The sequence below is a fragment of the Ostrea edulis genome, chromosome 9 (genome assembly GCF_947568905.1).
Source record: "Ostrea edulis chromosome 9, xbOstEdul1.1, whole genome shotgun sequence".
In the NCBI taxonomy this organism is placed as follows: domain Eukaryota; kingdom Metazoa; phylum Mollusca; class Bivalvia; order Ostreida; family Ostreidae; genus Ostrea; species Ostrea edulis.
The window spans coordinates 44058144-44076958 of record NC_079172.1 but is presented as its reverse complement, the minus strand read 5'-3'; the positions used below and the strand labels follow the sequence as shown (position 1 = coordinate 44076958).

The 18815-nt window shown below is 34.7% G+C and overlaps 1 long non-coding RNA gene across 2 annotated transcripts; it reads right to left on the bottom strand.

Annotated features, from left to right (window-relative positions):
• Positions 1-9051: 9051 nt before the first annotated feature.
• Positions 9052-12108, bottom strand: LOC125671805 (uncharacterized). Of its 2 annotated transcripts, XR_008798577.1 has the most exons (3): positions 11726-12091; positions 9374-9448; positions 9052-9155 (listed from the first exon to the last, which is right to left on the bottom strand). It is a non-coding gene; the product is annotated as an uncharacterized LOC125671805 (long non-coding RNA). The 2 variants fall into 2 exon arrangements; XR_008798578.1 differs by having other exon boundaries at positions 9052-9448; positions 11726-12108.
• Positions 12109-18815: the final 6707 nt, after the last annotated feature.

The following is an 18815-nucleotide window of genomic DNA, read 5'->3' as shown; positions in this document are numbered from 1 at the left end:
AAGGACTGCCCACATTTAGTCGTCTCTTATGAAAAGCAAGGGGTATTGAAGACATACTCTAACCCGAATATCCAGCCACGGAATTGTTGAATAGAGTAAATTTCCCTTGAGGGTACTAACTATAAAACCCAGTCAGTACAAAATTGCACTCATCAAGATAAATTATGATGGTCTTCATCAGAGAAGAGTTATAAAAAATGTGATAAGTTAAAAGGAAACCACAAAGAGTTGAATTATGTACTAAGGATGTTGTTAATTCTTTTTCTTGTCACTCGATTTGGTATCTCGCTTCGCTCGGTCGCCAACTCTCTTGGTACTTGAGAAAAGTTTTACCAACACAAACTGGAAATTTTACCCCAGATACGACAAAAAGTGATTTAAGGTAATTCCACCCCTCTAGAATTATAGGTTCAATGTCAGATATTTGATTGTTGATTCTTCAAATAATATATCTTAGTAACAAATAAAAGTGATAAAATAAGTATTTTGCGGTATTAATAAATATTTTATCAATTAGCACACATTTACCTGTTATCAACGTCAGAAAAATGCAATTTCCATTAAACAGCATTATTAAAATTTCACAAAAACTGGTTAAAACGATATAATAGTATTCATAACAATTTCTAGAAACTTTCTTTCAAAAATATACAAAATGTTTATGAAATATAAAGGAAATATATCGCATAATGGACTTGCTAACAAAAAGTAATGAAAACAGAGTTATTGCCCTTGGATTAAATATTTTGAAATATATAATTGACTATTCATAAATAACTTGGACTATCCGTAAATCGAGCGAAGTGAGAGGTTTGATTTTAATCAGACTGGAATATAATCACACGTAAGAAATACCCGTACTTACTTGTAGTGTATATGACCACACGTAAGAAATACCTGTATTTACCTGTACTGTATATGATCACACGTAAGACATACCTGTACTTACCTGTAGTGTATATAACCACACGTAAGACATACCTATACTTACCTGTAGTGTATATAATCACACGTCAGACATACCTGTATTTACCTGTAGTGTATATAACCACACGTAAGACATACCTGTACTTACCTGTAGTATATATACATTATATATTGTAATTACACGTAAGACATACCTGTATTTACCTGTAGTGTATATAATCACACGTGAGACATACCTGTACTTACCTGTAGTGTATATAATCACACGTCAGACATAGCTGTACTTACCTGTAGTGTATATAATCACACGTAAGAAATACCCATATTTACCTGTAGTGTATATGACCAAACGTAAGACATACCTGTACTTACCTGTATATGACCACATGTAAGAAATACCTGTATTTACCTGTAGTGTATGTGACCAAACGTGAGACATACCTGTACTTACCTGTAGTGTATATAATCACACGTAAGACATACCTGTATTTACCTATAGTGTATATAATTACACGTAAGAAATACCTGTATTTACCTGTAGTGTATATAATCACACGTAAGACATACCTGTATTTACCTGTAGTGTATATAATCACACGTAAGACATACCTGTACTTACCTGTAGTGTATATAATCACACGTAATACATACCTGTACTTACCTGTAGTGTATATAACCACACGTAAGACATACCTGTACTTACCTGTAGTGTATATAATCACACGTAAGACATACCTGTACTTACCTGTAGTGTATATAATCACACGTAAGACATACCTGTATTTACCTGCAGTGTATATAATCACACGTCAGACATACCTGTATTTACCTGTAGTGTATATAATCACACGTAAGACATACCTGTATTTACCTGTAGTGTATATAACCACACGTAAGACATACCTATACTTACCTGTAGTGTATATAATCACACGTAAGACATACCTGTATTTACCTGTAGTGTATATAATCACACGTAAGAACATACCTGTACTTACCTGTAGTGTATATAATCACACGTAAGACATACATGCTTTTCGGTTTGCTTGTTGATGCTCGAGGAGTACGTTGTTTGTGTCACTGAAAATATGTGAGCACTGCCTTCACTTCTAAATATAATCAACGTAGAAACTTCCTATATAATTGTTCTTTTGGGACGTTTGTCAGTCTGTGTGATTCAGTGCAAGTTTTGACAATAAAAACAGATAATAAATTCCATTCAGAAAAAAAAAGATAAGAAGTTGCAATCAATGTTGCCAGTGTATAGTTCAACGATAGCTTATGAATTAGATATTATCAGTGACACATATCGATGACTAAATAAAATAGATGGGAAATATACAATACTTTTTTTTTCCAGATTTTGTAATTGAAATATTTTCAACATACATAGAATTGAGTGCACTGACGTGTGACGTGGTTTACTTGTATCAGTTGATGTATACAATGTATATCTGCACCATGCGTCTCTCGAGTCTGACCCTCAGTACTCATTACATAATTATACATTCCTCAGATTGTACTAAACGGTAATGCTGATTTTTCTTTAAAGGAATAGTAAAGCTCATTTTGGTTATTTTTTTTTCTCTCATCCCAAATCATCTTATTCCTTTCTAATGTGAGGTTTTTGTATTTTTGTACATGTATGTATTTCCCCATGAAGTATTTTCTCACTTTTGTTGAAGCGAGCACACAATGCAAATGTACATAGATTTAAACTATTAAAGATAGCTTTGTAGATTAATATGTTTTACGGCGTGACCGTGTTTGAGGGCGAAGCAAAAAAGTATTGGCATTAGTATCTATATCCAAAACAGGACACCCCCCAACCCCAACCCCAACCCCCCAACCCCCCTGAAGTTAGCACGAGGACAGAGCTGTATCAAAGCATCCTAATTTTGGACATTTGATCCGCCTTTATATTGAACGCGAGAAATATAACGCAATATTGATGTAAACAGTACATTGTGACTTAGTCATATTCAGCGTCGTTATTTAGCAAATTGCATAGCAGGCATGGCGTTAATCGAGGAATGATTAGGCCTATATATATGATTAAGAAATAAGATTTACATGCTTTTACGGGTTTTATGTAACATCTCAGAACGACGTGAACAAGGGTAGACGAGATTCAAAATGGAGGAATACATGTCCACGCGCTAATATTCGAATCGACGCCATTGGGACCAAACTTCCACTAGTCTCGTGCAACCAGACGCTCTGCTTTTTCCGTAATTATCCGAAGAGCAGAGCGTCTGGTAAAGATACGCGATAACGTTTGTAACGTCAGAGCGAGGCTTACCAAAATTTCGGTATTTAATTTGATTGGTTGATTCAACACACCTTCAAAATAACGACTACCGAAGAAATTTGTAATAGATTGAATTTGCCGTTTGAGCTTAATCATTTACAACTAGAGTGTTTATAAAAACTTTTGTAAAAGGAAAGGATTTATTTGCTGTTCTACCGACGGGAAATGGTAAAACCGTTTTATCAAAATTACTTTAGGAGGCAAAGGTGAAAGTACAATTTCCAGCTGACAAAGAGCGTAATTTTTTTAATTGTACATGTAGTAATGATTTTCCCATTAGTAATCACTAATGAAGGATCAACTAATTTGCATCAAATTTCGGAATTAACTGTTTATGTCAGAGAGAATCCAACGGAAACTAAATTAGCGCTCCCCAGCGGTAACAGTTATTATCGCGTGTCTTTACCAGACTCTCTGCTCGTCGTAGATTTACGGAGACAGCCGAGTGTCTGGTTGAACGAGACTAAACTTCCACCAGAGTTCGTTTGCTCACAAACCAAACTCTTCCACTTAGGCATTATGGGATAGCGATTTCTTAGGCCCCGCATACTGTGACGTCACTGTAGAATGACGAAAATACATAACGTCAAACGTAAACAACTTTCAAAACAAGAACGTACACATCAAGTTCACTACTTAACACAATAATTTGAACAGAGTCTCCCTACTTTTTAATGATCTTTTGGTCATTTTATGTTTAAAATAAAATCTATACTTTTATATTAATGCTCTTAATATCAATATCTTCAAACTTTTAACCGCGAACTACTTCTTTAGTGTTATTTACCTGCGTGATAATCGCGGACTCACAATATACAAATATGTATATTGTGCTGCGTCACATAGGAGAGGTCTATTCGTAGGTGACGTAACGAGGCCTCGACGGGGAGTTTGCATTGGGACCAAAATTTTCAAGTTCCATAGGTATGGTTTAATTTTTCATTATTTTCCTTTTAAACATGTATATACGTGTTACCTATAGGGAGAGCTCCGCTCTCACGGCCCTTCGGGCCGTCAGAGGGCTTCGCCCTCTATAACCTATTGAATGTAGCTGGCATTATATTTACGAGATATTTTTAGTGATATGTTAAGCATATTCATAATAATGCGTTTTTATATGTACATATCAATAATATGTCTTACGACGTGACCGTGTTGAGGGCGAAGCAAAAAATATCTCGATTTATTAGCACCTAACGTGTGAGGACAGAACTCAATTAAAGTATTCTAACTTTAGCCATTTTTGATCCGCCTATTAATTGAACGTGGGAAACTCTATGCAACTGATGTAAACAGTGCATTGTGACGTCATATTCACCGTCGGTGTTTAGCAAATACACAAACATAGGAGACACGATACAATCGCGTTTATAGGCCCCTATATGATTAAGAAAATAAGATTTACATGTTTTTACGGATTTTATATAACATCTCAGAACGACGTGAACTTGGGTACACGAGATTCAAAATGGAGAAATACATGTCCACGCGCTAATATTCGAATCGACGCCATTGTGACCAAAATTTTCAAGTTCCATAGGTATGGTTTAATTTTTCATTAGTTTTCTATATTTTCGTTTTAAACATGTATATACGTGTTACCTATAGGGAGAGCTCCGCTCTCACGGCCCTTCGGGTCGTCAGAGCGCTTCGTCCTCTATCATGCACTTTGACAGATCGTATGTTGGAACTAACGTGTGTCTATTATAGAAATTATTGCAAGTTAACTTAAATACGCTCGCTTGTACGGAAATTCCACACTACACATGTATTATTAATATGTTTTACGGCGTGACCGTGTTTGAGGGCGAAGCAAAAAAGTTTTGGCATTAGTATCTACAGATGTATATCCAAACCAGGACAAAAACAACCCGAAGTTAGCACGAGGACGGAACTGTATCAAAACATCCTAATTTTGGACATTTGATCCGCCTATATATTGAACGCGGGAAATATAACGCAATTGATGTAAACAGTACATTGTGACGTCATATTCAGCGTCGTTATTTAGCAAATTTACAAACATAGCGATTGAACCACAACAAAAAACATGGCGTTAATCGTGGAGTGATTATATGTGATTAAGAAAATAAGATTTACATGCTTTTACAGATTTTTTGTAACATCTTAGAACGACGTGAACTAGGGTAGACGAGATTCAAAATGGAGGAATACATGTCCACGCGCTAATATTCGAATCGACGCCATTGGTACCAAACTTTTCAAGTTCCATAGGGTATGGTTTAATTTTTCATTATTTTCCTATATTTCCCTTTTAAGCATGTATATACGTGTTACCTATAGGCCAATCCGAAAACATGAGTTATCTTTCCTTGATCCGGAACATAGTGCGCTTGCGTAACAGTAGGTTAAGACTTCCGGGTAGTATATTCGAGAAGCGTCATTATCAACAGTGCAGAAGGCTACGAATATATTGCTCTATAATTTTACAGTAATCACGCCAAGAAATATGTTAACGTTAATAAAAAATCTCAATGCCTAGGTTTACTTCATACACGTGAAAATAACCAACTTTGCATGTAAAAATAATAGAAAATTAATGTTGTATAAGTTGAGGAGGACACCCCCCTCCCTGATAGGATGTACTGATGTAATTTCCTACGACAGGCCTGTCCCGAGACCGAGACACAGTTAGATTATTCTAACTACACCCCTCCCCCATTTTCCAGGATTTCACGTGTTTTATAACTGAAATTAGTACATGTATACAGGCGCGTAGCCAGAAAGAAAATGAAGTGTACGCGAAGTATTGCAAGGGGTCTGGGGCCGCCGTGAGGCCCCAGTGGGCGAAGCCACCGGAAGCTCCTGAATTTTTTCTTGTCAATTTCCAAACCCAAAAGAATTCAAAAAATTATTTTCTAAACTGTTTTATTATGCCAACTCACCGTATGTACTTGGACTGACTTTACATTCGTTTTACGAATTTTTTTCGTTGTTTTCGACCGGTATATAATGTTACTGATTACAAAGAAAATCATAATCCGTCTACTACATGTACATATATGACGTAGATTTTTAAAAGTGATATTCGACATGGTGTTAATGATTTGAAATTCTATAAGGACTTTAAAGATTGAATGGACACAATGATGTTGATCAAATCATAAACAATATAATGCAGTTATTTTTTAGGCACAAATATTTTAACGGCAAATCTCTCTCTCTCTCTCTCTCTCTCTCTCTCTCTCTCTCTCTCTCAAATGACACGTACGCAGTTGCGTACTTGCCTATAGGCAGCTACGCGCCTGGTATATATCATATATTCCTTATCTTTAGCCCGTGTTTTAATAGTTAGATTTATAATTAAATATCAGAAGTTCAGTATCAATGTAGTACATTCAGCGATGAAAGTTCTGCCACGATGTACGTCTAGGTATGTCGGACTGACATCTCTAGATTCTGAAAATGTCCATCTCCTTCGATTGGTGAGTAAAATTTAACCCAGGCTGTACTTGTATATGAAACAGAGGCCACTGACAGATTTCCAGCTGTCTGCCCACAAATTTTATACAGTTTCAAATACAAGTATAACCGTAAAGAAATTCGTCGTCACAACCCATCTTTAAACTGACATTTACACATGCAATGCTTTGAAAATTAAATAACGTATAATTGAACGCCCTGAATTTATAGTCGGCAAGAGTATGTAGGCCTACCTGTAAATACAGCCATTTTGAGTAAAATATTTGGACTTTTACTCAAATTATTTTGTAAATTTGTGGCGAAAGGGGGTGTTTAAATCTGTCATTGCAATTTCTGTTATGACACGATATGTGCCTATACATAATCAAGTAGATTTCAAGGGGGCTAAAACGAATAAAAGAGGGAAGATACAGAGACGTCAAAAGCATTCTATTGGGGGGGGGGGGTAAATTTACCTACCCCCCCCCCCCCAGAGAGTACATTTGAGAATACACCCTCCCCCCCTCGGGATCACACAGGTCTATGGAAAATAATCCATATCAGTCTAGCAATATTGAACAAAATTAATGAAAAATATTATTTAGTTACCTATTTTACTGCATTTTAAACATATCAGTTGATATTAACAATCCTAGCTTCATGCTGCAGTGTACAAAATGATTTGCACGTCCAGGTACTTTGGAGAAAGTTACCCAATGATTGCAGTCTGGTTTATTTTTGAAAGAGTCGATTGGTGGTGGTGGAATAATTTTAGCCCTGATAAAACAATGAGAGCGTTGATTTTCTAATTTAATTGATTTTTTTTATTTTGAAAAGAGGGGGGGGGGGGGTGTTATGCAAGATCTTTGCACCACAGGCACTCGACGTTTTAAATATCTATAATAAAAATTAAAATTGCCTACAAAATAATTATGTCAGTCGTTATTGGAGACATATGTAAACAAATGAATGTCTGGGTGATTTCCAATTTAATTTTTAAAATCCCCCCTACCCCCGAAAATCACACCCGACTCGATCAAGAAATTCTTTTTTTTTTCCATTAACATTTTCTTACTCTCTCGTACAAATCATTTCAACTGTTCTCGATTTTGAACAGCGCCCATACTTATATAACTATACATATAATATATGCGCAGTCTGACTGTGTTACTACCCGGAAGTTGTCATATTCACACTAAATGTAAGAATACAAAGAGAGATAACTCACGTTTTCGGAAAGGCCTATAGGGAGAGCTCCGCTCTCACGGCCCTTCGGGCCGTGAGAGGGCTTCGCCCTCTACAAATAAATAGCCGTGTTTCGAGTTCCTCCGGAACACCCGGGATTTTTCGTATTTAGCCACGCCGGTCACGTGATATGAGCAAAATGTTCCACAGGGGTACTTCCGGTTAATTTTGTTTACACTGGTAACAAAATTGTTTTTGACAAAATATAGATTTTGCGGCACAAACTGTCGCAAATCAGATAAAGGATAGCAAGGGATATGTATTTACTTGGGAAGATGTCAAAGTTTACCTTTTCCCAAACCCGGAAAAAGCGTTCACGCAGAGGAAACGATGGCGTCATTTGTGTAGAAAACCACGAGCAGCCGAAACTGAGTGCGATTATTACATTCCGTGAAAGCTGAACCAACAAAGAAACATCATTGTTCTAGCCAGTTTGCTTATATTAACTTTTAGGAAAACCAAGAGGTTTGTACTGACTCTTAAAAATATAATATAGACTGTGCAAAATCTTGTCAATCTTAAGAATAGGTATACTTGTACCCTCATCCACATCTGAGCAGTGTATGTATTTTACAACGGTGTTCATGTGACATTAAATAGAGAATTTCAATTATGAACTTATGGTTCAGGCTCATAAACATTACGAAGCAATTTTACAAGGGAGTGAGGGGGGGGTGTATATATATATCTGCCAATTAAATAATATATGAGAACACCAGATAATATATCCCTACGGATCTATACTAGAATTTGCATGATCATTTATTCAAGCTCCATACCGATGGTTCATTCACTGAAAAATTTTGAATTATATCAAAGAACATTGATCTTTTCTCCAACTTTTAATACCAATCAAGCACAGGCAATATGCATCGCTTGGGGTCGAATTTACTATTAAAGAGTACTCTTTAATAGTAAATTCGAACACAAGTGATGCATATTGCCTGTGCAATCAAGGTACTTTGCATGTATATCAGAAATGTACATTTCCACTCAAACCACTTGTATACAAGAATGGAACCAGCTGAACATGAGCCAGGTTATATATTATATATTTGCTCTCCTACCCCTTTGATTCAGTACTGTGTAAGGAAATATACTATTGAGTATATATATTTTTTAAAAAGAATAACAAAGAACAACAATTTTCATTCATATTTTATTCAACATATATATACACAGGTTGATAACAATGGTTGATCTGCATATAATGACTGCTAGTTATTGGCTGGTATGCAGTGAAAGGGAGCTAAAAAGGAGTAAAAAGTTCATATCAGCCAGGTGAGAATTAATTTCTTCTTTTTTGTGTGTTATACATATGTAATTCTTTTCTTTTGCTGCTTCAAATCTTGTGTATTTGAAAATTTTCAGTCTAATATTTTGGCAATGTTATAGGTAGTGTGGCTTAAATAAACCAGTGTTAAGGAATATCCAGTAATGGCATGACATCATGAGAGTTTAGCATACCGACATTCAGATGATTAATGATGAAACTGAAGACCTCAAGTGAAAGGCATGGAAAATGATCCTGTTCCCATATACCTGAAAAAGAGGAGGGATGCCACAATATTGATAAAAGACTTTTGTCAATTTGAGAAGCAAAGATGTAAAAAAAAAAAAAAAAAAGGCTGAAATTATAATTCATGTATTTGTTAAAAATACTGTTCACTGTACATACATGTATATTTTTTTAACTTATTTGGAAATACATGAAGTAATTCATATTAAAACTGTGAATGTATGAGTTTTCATGATTTTTATCAATAAAGCTTACCATATTTATTGTACATATATCTGATTTCCCCATTACATTGTAGTCATATGAGAGCTTGCTTGCATTCAGAGATCTGACATCATGTATAAAGCCGAGTTAAACAACTTCAAAATCTACCCAACATGTTTTAAATGAACACAAAAGATTCTTCCTAATTTCTTCTTTTTTTTCCAATTTTGTTCATAAATTTATATTTAAGTCAATTCACCTTTTTCAAACTTTTGATGCATATGATGGATTTCCTCTGTATTGCTATATCTATCAGGCCCAGCACAATCTCTATATTTAGCTATATAGTTTTATAAAGCTATTTCAAACAGCTTCATTAAGCTAGTTTCGATTAAATTTCTTAAGTGCAATGACACATAACAATATACATGTACTTTGAACTAACCAAAACACTATTCTAGATATAGATCATATGTCATTTTAAGAATTTTCATGAAAAGAGAATTTCTTTTGTATTGATAACTGTCCACTACCTTGTGTGTGTCGAAGCTTTGATAAGTATATGATGACATTACAATGTGGAATCTGTAACAACTTAATAATCCTAAACATTTGACAATTTTGAACCAAAATTCTTCCTAAGGTACATTTTGTTTACAGTGTGTTGTTTCAAGTACAAGGATGAAATATTTTCACTTAGAAATTCAATTTTTATGCTTTAAAAATATATTTGATAGAAGATTTGAAATAGTTATATCAAGCAATTTCAATTAGCTTTAAAAAGCTATATAGCTTGATTAGCATATTTATATTGCTAATTATACTAGAGATTGTGCTGGACCAGTCTATGAGCACATAATTGAAATTATGTTGCTGAAAGGAATAATATTACCTTAATCATGATCAGATATATATTTTGTTCAGTGATATAAATATGAGCAGTAATCACAAATACTTACTGGATTGTGAAAAGTCAATAAAATGACTACAACAATAAATAGTCATGCTAAAAATTCTTCCAATTACATGAGTATATCATTAGAAGTCAAACTCCAAAGACTTAATTTGTAACACAAGTATTAGTTGATAAATAATTATTTTCAAATTAGACAGCATATTGACTATACCCAAGTAGATAATTTTATCCTCACTCACATATGGATATACCACTGCACTCAGAAACTCAGTCTAATTCAATCTAAACTAGCTTTAAATAATAAAGCCATTTCAAATACCTATAATATTATAGCTAATCTATTACTTTTCACTGTGTATTGTCATTATCTATATTTTATATCAATAATTATCAGGTCCAGTCCAAAGACTATTTCTACCTATGTAGCTACTTATAGCTACCTAGGTATTTAAACCTACTCCAGGTAGCTATTTTTACCTACATTTTCCTTTACTTGCATTTCGTGGCCAAACGCAGGAACGGCGCAACATGGTGTATACCAAATTTCTTGATTCACTGATACTGACAATGAATACCACAAAAATATTGGACAAAAAATGATTACTTTCAAATTTGCATCAATAACTGCACCCACTTCCATTCTCTAGGAACTTAGGATCAAAGATACATGAGAAGAAGTCTAGAATGTTTTACAAATCTTTATCAATTTTACAGTTAACATTCATGCACTCTTACATTAAAAGTTTTTGAGTCGATTTTTCATGCAATTTCCTCTACATTTTCCACCCTCGTAAAGTATTTAAATTTACACTCCGAATTTTGTCATGCACATGCACAACATGATACATAAAACGACTGACCTGTTTAAAAGATGTGCCTTAATTATTATTTATTTATATCTTTAAAAACATGTAAAAGTAGCTACTTTAAGTAGCTTTAAATACCTAGGTAGCTATTAATAGCTACGTAGGTAGAAATAGTCTTTGGAATGGACCTGGTTATATATGTTACATGTTTATGCCCATTTTGGCCCTGATTTGGTAACGTAAATTCTATTTAACATAGGCCCTAGAGGCTAGACTGTACTGGACCTAATGCCTGCTTTATGAAGCAGTGCACATTGTGTTTTGTTTAATCATATATATATATATATATAATGTCGTCATAATTTTCATTTGACCTGTTTGACAGGTTTCAGTGAGTCTAATACGTTCTTTTCCTTTACCCCTCCGGTTACTAGACAGCTGGGCCTTGTGCGAGTTACACGACATCGTCTTCTTCTGTTCTTGACGAAGTCTTTCGTTGTATTTCGTAGATCAATAGTAGCTTATCAAACGCTCATAAACAAATATGTACCGCATACACCCCAAACTATTAAATGTGTATTTCAATTTCATGATGATCGACAAAATTAAGCCTAGGCCTAATACACGAAGTGTCGACTGTTGGTAAACAAAGGTAAACAACGATAAACCGGAAGTAACCCTGTGGAACATTTTTGACGCGGCGTGACTAAACACAGAATAAACACTGTGTTCCGGAGTAACTCGAAACACGGCTATTACCTTGCTTTATTCATGTAAGTGTATTGGGCTGCAGATCTCATTTTTCGCGTTATGTGTATCTCTACTTTCTGCTTGACGTTGTACCGTGCACGTTATATATGTCATTTCCGGTGGCGTTTTACCTATCTTTTTATGGATCCACCAACGAAATATTCTTGCTCCAGTAAATTTTGGCATTAATACCAGAACTATTGCTTTGGAGGTAATTAAGTTAATTACTTTGGTTAGATTGAATTAGACTGGTGTTATTTTCCAGTTTATTAATATTTCAATATTAATTTTAGTTACGTATGAACTATTTTCCAGTGACAATTTTGGTTGGATTTCCAACAGAATCCGTTCCCGTTTGAACGAAATCGTTGGAGGAAGGTACAAAAGGGAAATCGCGCGTCCCCACAGGGACTCCAACTTTTTCTACTTCATTAGATAGACGTAGGTATTATTTTAAGTTAGAAATGATTAGGTTTTAGTAAGAAGGGGGAGGGGGGGGTGAAGTAAATTTTATTGTTATTAACGTGACTTTTAGTGAGTCGTAGTATTTATTGACAGGTATATTTTATTTCTATTAGGATTATAGACTTGTGCTATATTTTTTAAAATTGTGTTCAGTGCCGTAATTTATTAATAATTATTCGCTCGGCAAGCTTCGCGAATAAATACACCATATCAACTCGTTGGATAAACCAAAATATCAAAATACGCAATTATAGATGTTCTATTTATTATGACGTCATATTTAATTTAAGATATATTAATTGCTATAGTAACAAAATAAGTAGAAACAATTTTAAGTAGAAGGATAGCGATTTTAAGAGTGTTCTCTCTTGGTTTGAATTTTTCCAGAAGTATTAGATTTTTTCAGAAGTAACAAACATTTTTAATAACCCATCTTAACTGATACACCTTTATCAGAAATACAATTTAAACATCAGAAAAGAGTATGTTAGTGCAGAGCTTATAAAGAATAACAGCCACTCAAATTTACCTCTTTGCTGAAACTGTTTTTTTTATTTGAAAAACACCAATTTCTACAAGAAACACACTATTTATGCCAAATGTCTTTAATTTCATGAAAAGTAATCATACCTTGTAATTGATAAGTTTGATAACTTTTACATATATATGTAATATACATCACCAATTCTACAAATAATCAAAAAGAATATATAACATAACTGGGTAAAAGTGACAAAATATTCAAGTCCTAGTTTGTAAAAAACTTCAATCTAGCAAGAATATCTGTATCAAACTTTTGGCGAAATTGCTAATGTAGATTTGTATAACGTTTTTGCCTTTTTAAAAAAAAATGAAAAAAAATGTGAGGGGTAGTACACATTGGAACACAAATTTGAACTATCTTATGCCCCTCTTACTTCGACATATATTTCATAAAATAACAATATATCATTTGTTATAAAATGCATATTCTTCAATTTATATTTACAAATTCTGTATATTTATTTCATAATATGATAAATAGTCAGAAAACATACAAATGATTAATACACATATACAATATTAATTCATTTATTACTAACGAATGTGTAAAACATATACCCCTGTATCAACATTTTCTAATTCCCATGCAATGTAACCTTGACTTTTGACCTTCTGACCCCCCCAAATCCCTTCATTGTATGTGTCCATATATCCACATTTGGTTTGAATAAAATACGAAGTACATGAGTTATTATCCAGAAACCAGTTTTAACAGTCAACTTTCATGCGGCCATGAGCATGAGATATGTTACTTCCTGCTATGGTTTCACGTATGATGGCACCATACCTCATCACATTCACAACCGATACAGTGGATTGGAAACATTGTCATAGCAATAGTTCACGTAGGTGCTGATGATCCTTGCACTGATGACATTTCTTATAATCTTGGGAATTTCAATCTTTGCACTTGACGACATTCTCAAAGTAGTCTGTCCAAATTCTACAATGCTGGAGAATGAAGGACGATTCAATATGAATTCAATGAAATGGTTCAATTTAGGTTTAGTTGATTTTACTCTGTAAACTTTTGGCCGAGATAAAACAATTCCGGGTCCCTGTACATGTGCATGCTTCCGTGCATTTTCTGTTTTGAATGTTGGTATCCCTGGAATGAGCTCTTGAAGTTTCATCTTTGTGTGATCGTTGACAATCAGTGACAGGATCTGAGTCTGGGTCCGACTATCAGATCCATTGTGGTATGCACTTAAGATATTTTTTGTTTTATCAAGTTACTGATATATTTTATCTCCATATACCTACTTATATATCGCTAATTGTAGGGGAGAAACAACAAACTATAGGAACTCTTTAATTTCGGGAGGTAAATATTTCGCCATGGAAGTCATCATTTGAACGGAAAATCTAGTGGTAGTTTATTTTGTGGAATCACATAGTACTTAGATGGTAAGTAATGCAACATTAAAAGTGCTACATAGATGGTTTAATGGTCAATTAACTTATTTGAAGCGAACAGCAGTTTTATAAAAGTGCACATTAATCGCAAGAACTGGTCATAGCTGAACGTAAATTTTCAAACATGAATTATGAAGGACTGCTCCGAGATTCGGTGAAGGTGTCGGTCCAAATATTCAACCACGCCGAATCTCAGTCGAGATTAAAGCTTAGTGATGTCAATACAACCCGTCATTGGTCAATTGCTGTCTGACGTGTTTTCTACCAGTTGTTAAGCCATTCCCGGCATACTGATTTTGAATACGGATTACTCCGTTTACCTGATCAATATATAGGGCCCATAGTGGATGTGTCCGGTCGACAGGGGATGCTTACTCCTCCTAGACAAATCTGGTATATCCAGGGATCTGTGTTTGCCCAACTTTTAATTTGTATATCTATGAGATTGATCACTGTTCGTTATCTTCACCTTTTCATGCAGTTACAACACCAGATAGCTTAAAGAAAATCGTGTTTGTCACATTAAAATATTGAGTGAGTATTTTGATAGATGATACCAAATTCTTGTAACAACCAATTTCCACTTTGGCCATTGTTAAAACATCTCTAGATTGTACTGAAAACGACATTTGTGTAGAAACTGATGAAAAAGATTTCAATCAAAATATTCGTTTGAAGAACTTCGAAATTCTTGCAAATCTTGACGACATGCTTGGGCATTTGAAATCTAACTAGAAAGAAATTCGACATCTAACGACTGATCATTCTTTATTCGGTTTTCATGTTCCGTGTTTGCCCTACTCTTAATTTTGTATTCCATATAGGTGTTAATGAGATTGATCACTGTTCGTTATCTTCACCTTTCATTTACTGTGATTACTATGATAATACAAGTAAATTCACACCAGGGGTTTGCATACCCTCTGTCCTATCGCTGAAGCAAACAAACCAATGTCCACGGAAAACTCGCCTTACCAAGGGGTACAGATTTATTCAGCCTCTGATTCCAAATGCCAAAGCTACAAAGGTCGACAAGTTGGTTCAACGTATTCATCCTTGGGACAGCCTTTATTTAGCCTTTTCACTTCATATCTATCTAATGCAACATCTCTTTGCTGCTGCGGCGAACAGAATATATTCTAATGAATCAATCTATCTGGCACACTGATTTTGACTACAGAAAACTCCGTTTACCTGATCAAGATATAGGACGCACGGCAGATGTGACCGGTCGACAGGGGATGCTTACTCCTTCTAGGCACCTGATCCCACCTCTGGTATATCCAGAAATCTATGTTTGCCCAACTCTCTATTTTCATTGCTTATCGGAGTTACGAGATTGATCATTGTTCGTTATCCTCACCTTTTCATGTACATAATGCATGTTTAACTACATCCGTTAGCATCACACGGAGAGAAAACAAAAGACGTTTTTTTCCTTGAAGCGTATTCATCACAATTGAAGCGTAACAGGACTGGTCACCGACGATTGAACCCGTCTGACCGCCACATTTCTCCCTCCTGAAATGTTTTCACAACTTGAAAACATCCACCCAGGATATTTATCTTTGGCAAATATTTTTACCTGTCAGTTCCAGTTTTACTTGTCAGTAACCGTCTGAATGCTACAGTACACTGTGTATTGTAACGTCACGTTATTTACACCCCCCCCCCCCTTGTGAAACACGTAACAACATATGACATGAATTTCCTTATTTCAATCACCGAAAAATGATATTTAATATCATTTGGTAACAGGAAATAAATTCGTACGGGGATTCACCGCCGGTTTCATTACATAGTTACATAGACCCTGCAGCCTGGATTTGAATTAGTGAGGGAAAAGAACGTCGTTAGAATTGAAAGTTGTAGCACTTTATCTTTGAACCAGTAAAATTATTTACTTTTTACTCAAGTTTCTATCTAGACAATATTGGATTCTCTCACAAAGATGAAAAGTTCTTTGGAACACACAGCGTATCTTAGACCAAGACCCAATAGAAAACAAAAATGCACTACAGAGAAAATATTACATTTTGTACAAGATGCTTTGCGTTTATATTTTATGACAATTTTGTAATTTAGTTTGTATGATTCATTACGAAAAACATCAACTATTTCAAGGCCTTCATCAACAGGGGAAAATAATAAGTAAAGATGAATTCTTTCAAAAATCATAATGATTTTTTTACACCAAAAATTAATCGTGTCAGAGTACAGCGGTAACTCCAGTATTTCCCGATCTCAGGAGACACAGTTTAATTACGATATTCTAGATTCACATCGCCCATTGGGAGGATTTATTTCCGTGGATAGAGGAGATATACAATGTGTATCAATATTTGTAATTAAACATTTAACGTTATATAGAAGTGCAGGTAATTCTTCAATGGCTGAGCTCAGTTTTCGTTTCATGTAATTTTTATCAGGAGAATAACAACCATTATAATGTATTATGAATATTTATTGACTGCTGTTAAATGTCTATATGTAGTACTAGTAATGATTCGATCGTTCAATATATCCCAATTAAAAGTCACAATTTAGCCGATAGCACGTGACTCGTGTATTCTTCAGGAGACTTTTAAAGTTAGCGTCGGCAAGCTTCTAAAGGACTCTAAATTTAACATCAGAATTAGTTTTATCTGAGCGAATACACTAGAATTTCTTTCTAGCAACACTGATTTTGTTTAATCAATGACTGGAAATCAACCGTGATACATTAACCCACAGTAAAGAGTATTACATATACTATAATAATAGGTATATGTAATATTGTAATACGTATTTAATAATGAATAACTGGCAAGTTTTTGATGCTAAAATGTCGATTTGATATACCCCATGTTCAAATCGACGCATTTGCAATATCTTCGTAGTCTTTTGGTGATCAGGCCTTCCAACAGTCTGTTGGAATTCTCATGGGCATAAATTGTGCTCATTTGTTAGCTAGATAGAGGAGATATACAATGCGTATCAATATCTGTAATTAAAAATTTAGCATTATATACAAGTGCAGGCAATATTTATGAAGAGAATAACAACCTTTATAATGTGTTATGAATATTTATTATCTATTGACTGTTGTTAAATGTCTATATGTTGTGGTAGTAATGATTCGATCGTTCAATATCTCCCATCTAAAAGTCGCAATATGGTCGATAGCACGTGATTCGTGTATTCTTCAGGAAACTTTTAAAGTTGGCTTCGGCAAGCTTCTAAGGAACTCTAAATTTAACATTAGAATCAGTTTTATCTGAGCGAATCCAATAGAATTTCTTTCTAACAACACTGTTTTTGTTTAATCAATGACTGGAAATCAACCCTGAAACATTAAACCACAGTAAGAGAAATACATATACTATAATAGTAGGTATATGTAATATTGTAATACATATTCAATAATGAATAACTGGCAAGTTTTTTTAATACTAAAATCTCGATTTGATATACCCCATGTTCAAATCGACGCATTTGCAATATCTTCATAGTCTTTAGTGATCGAGCCTTCCAACAGTCAGTTGGAATTCCCATGGGCACAAATTGTGCTCTTTTGTTAGTTGACCTATTTTTATATTCCTGTCAAGCAGAATTTATTGAAAAACTTTTAAGTGAGGAGAAAACATCTCTTGTTGTGGCCTTCAATTCGACATTTAGATATATGGACGACGTTTTATATATTAACATAAATAATTTTCATCCATATGTTAATTCGATATATACCCGTAAACTCGAAATAAAAAACCCACAGTTGTCCACTTGTACTTCATACTTATGGTGCAGGGGTTTGAGCAGTCTCGTTAAAAGTCAGCATTTTGCAAATTTTATGATCGTTATAACGATCTAGTTTGCAAGTACAATCTGCTGTCAAATGCTGTCTGATCTGTTTCATACCTATTGTTAAGCTGTTCTTGGCACACTGATTTTGATTACCGTACGGAAAACTCACACTGGGTGTGGCCGGTCGACAGGGGATGCTTACTTCTAGACACCTAGTTTGTATTGTTTATAGGCGTTACGAGATTGATCACTGTTCGTTATCTTCACCTCTCATGATTACGGCTAGAAGTTTTCTTTACTGGCTCTTCTCTTGCGCTGCTTGTCCTATGGTGTTCCAGTTGTATCCGTTCTCTTTCTTCTCTGTCTCTATAGTTCTTCTCCAAGTCCCTTTCGGTCTTCTCTTTCCAGGTGGTGCACACTTTATAGCTCTTCTTCCAATGTTATATTCCTTCATTCTAAGTACGTCCCAGATATATCCACCTTCGGCGCCGTATTAATATTTTCTCACTC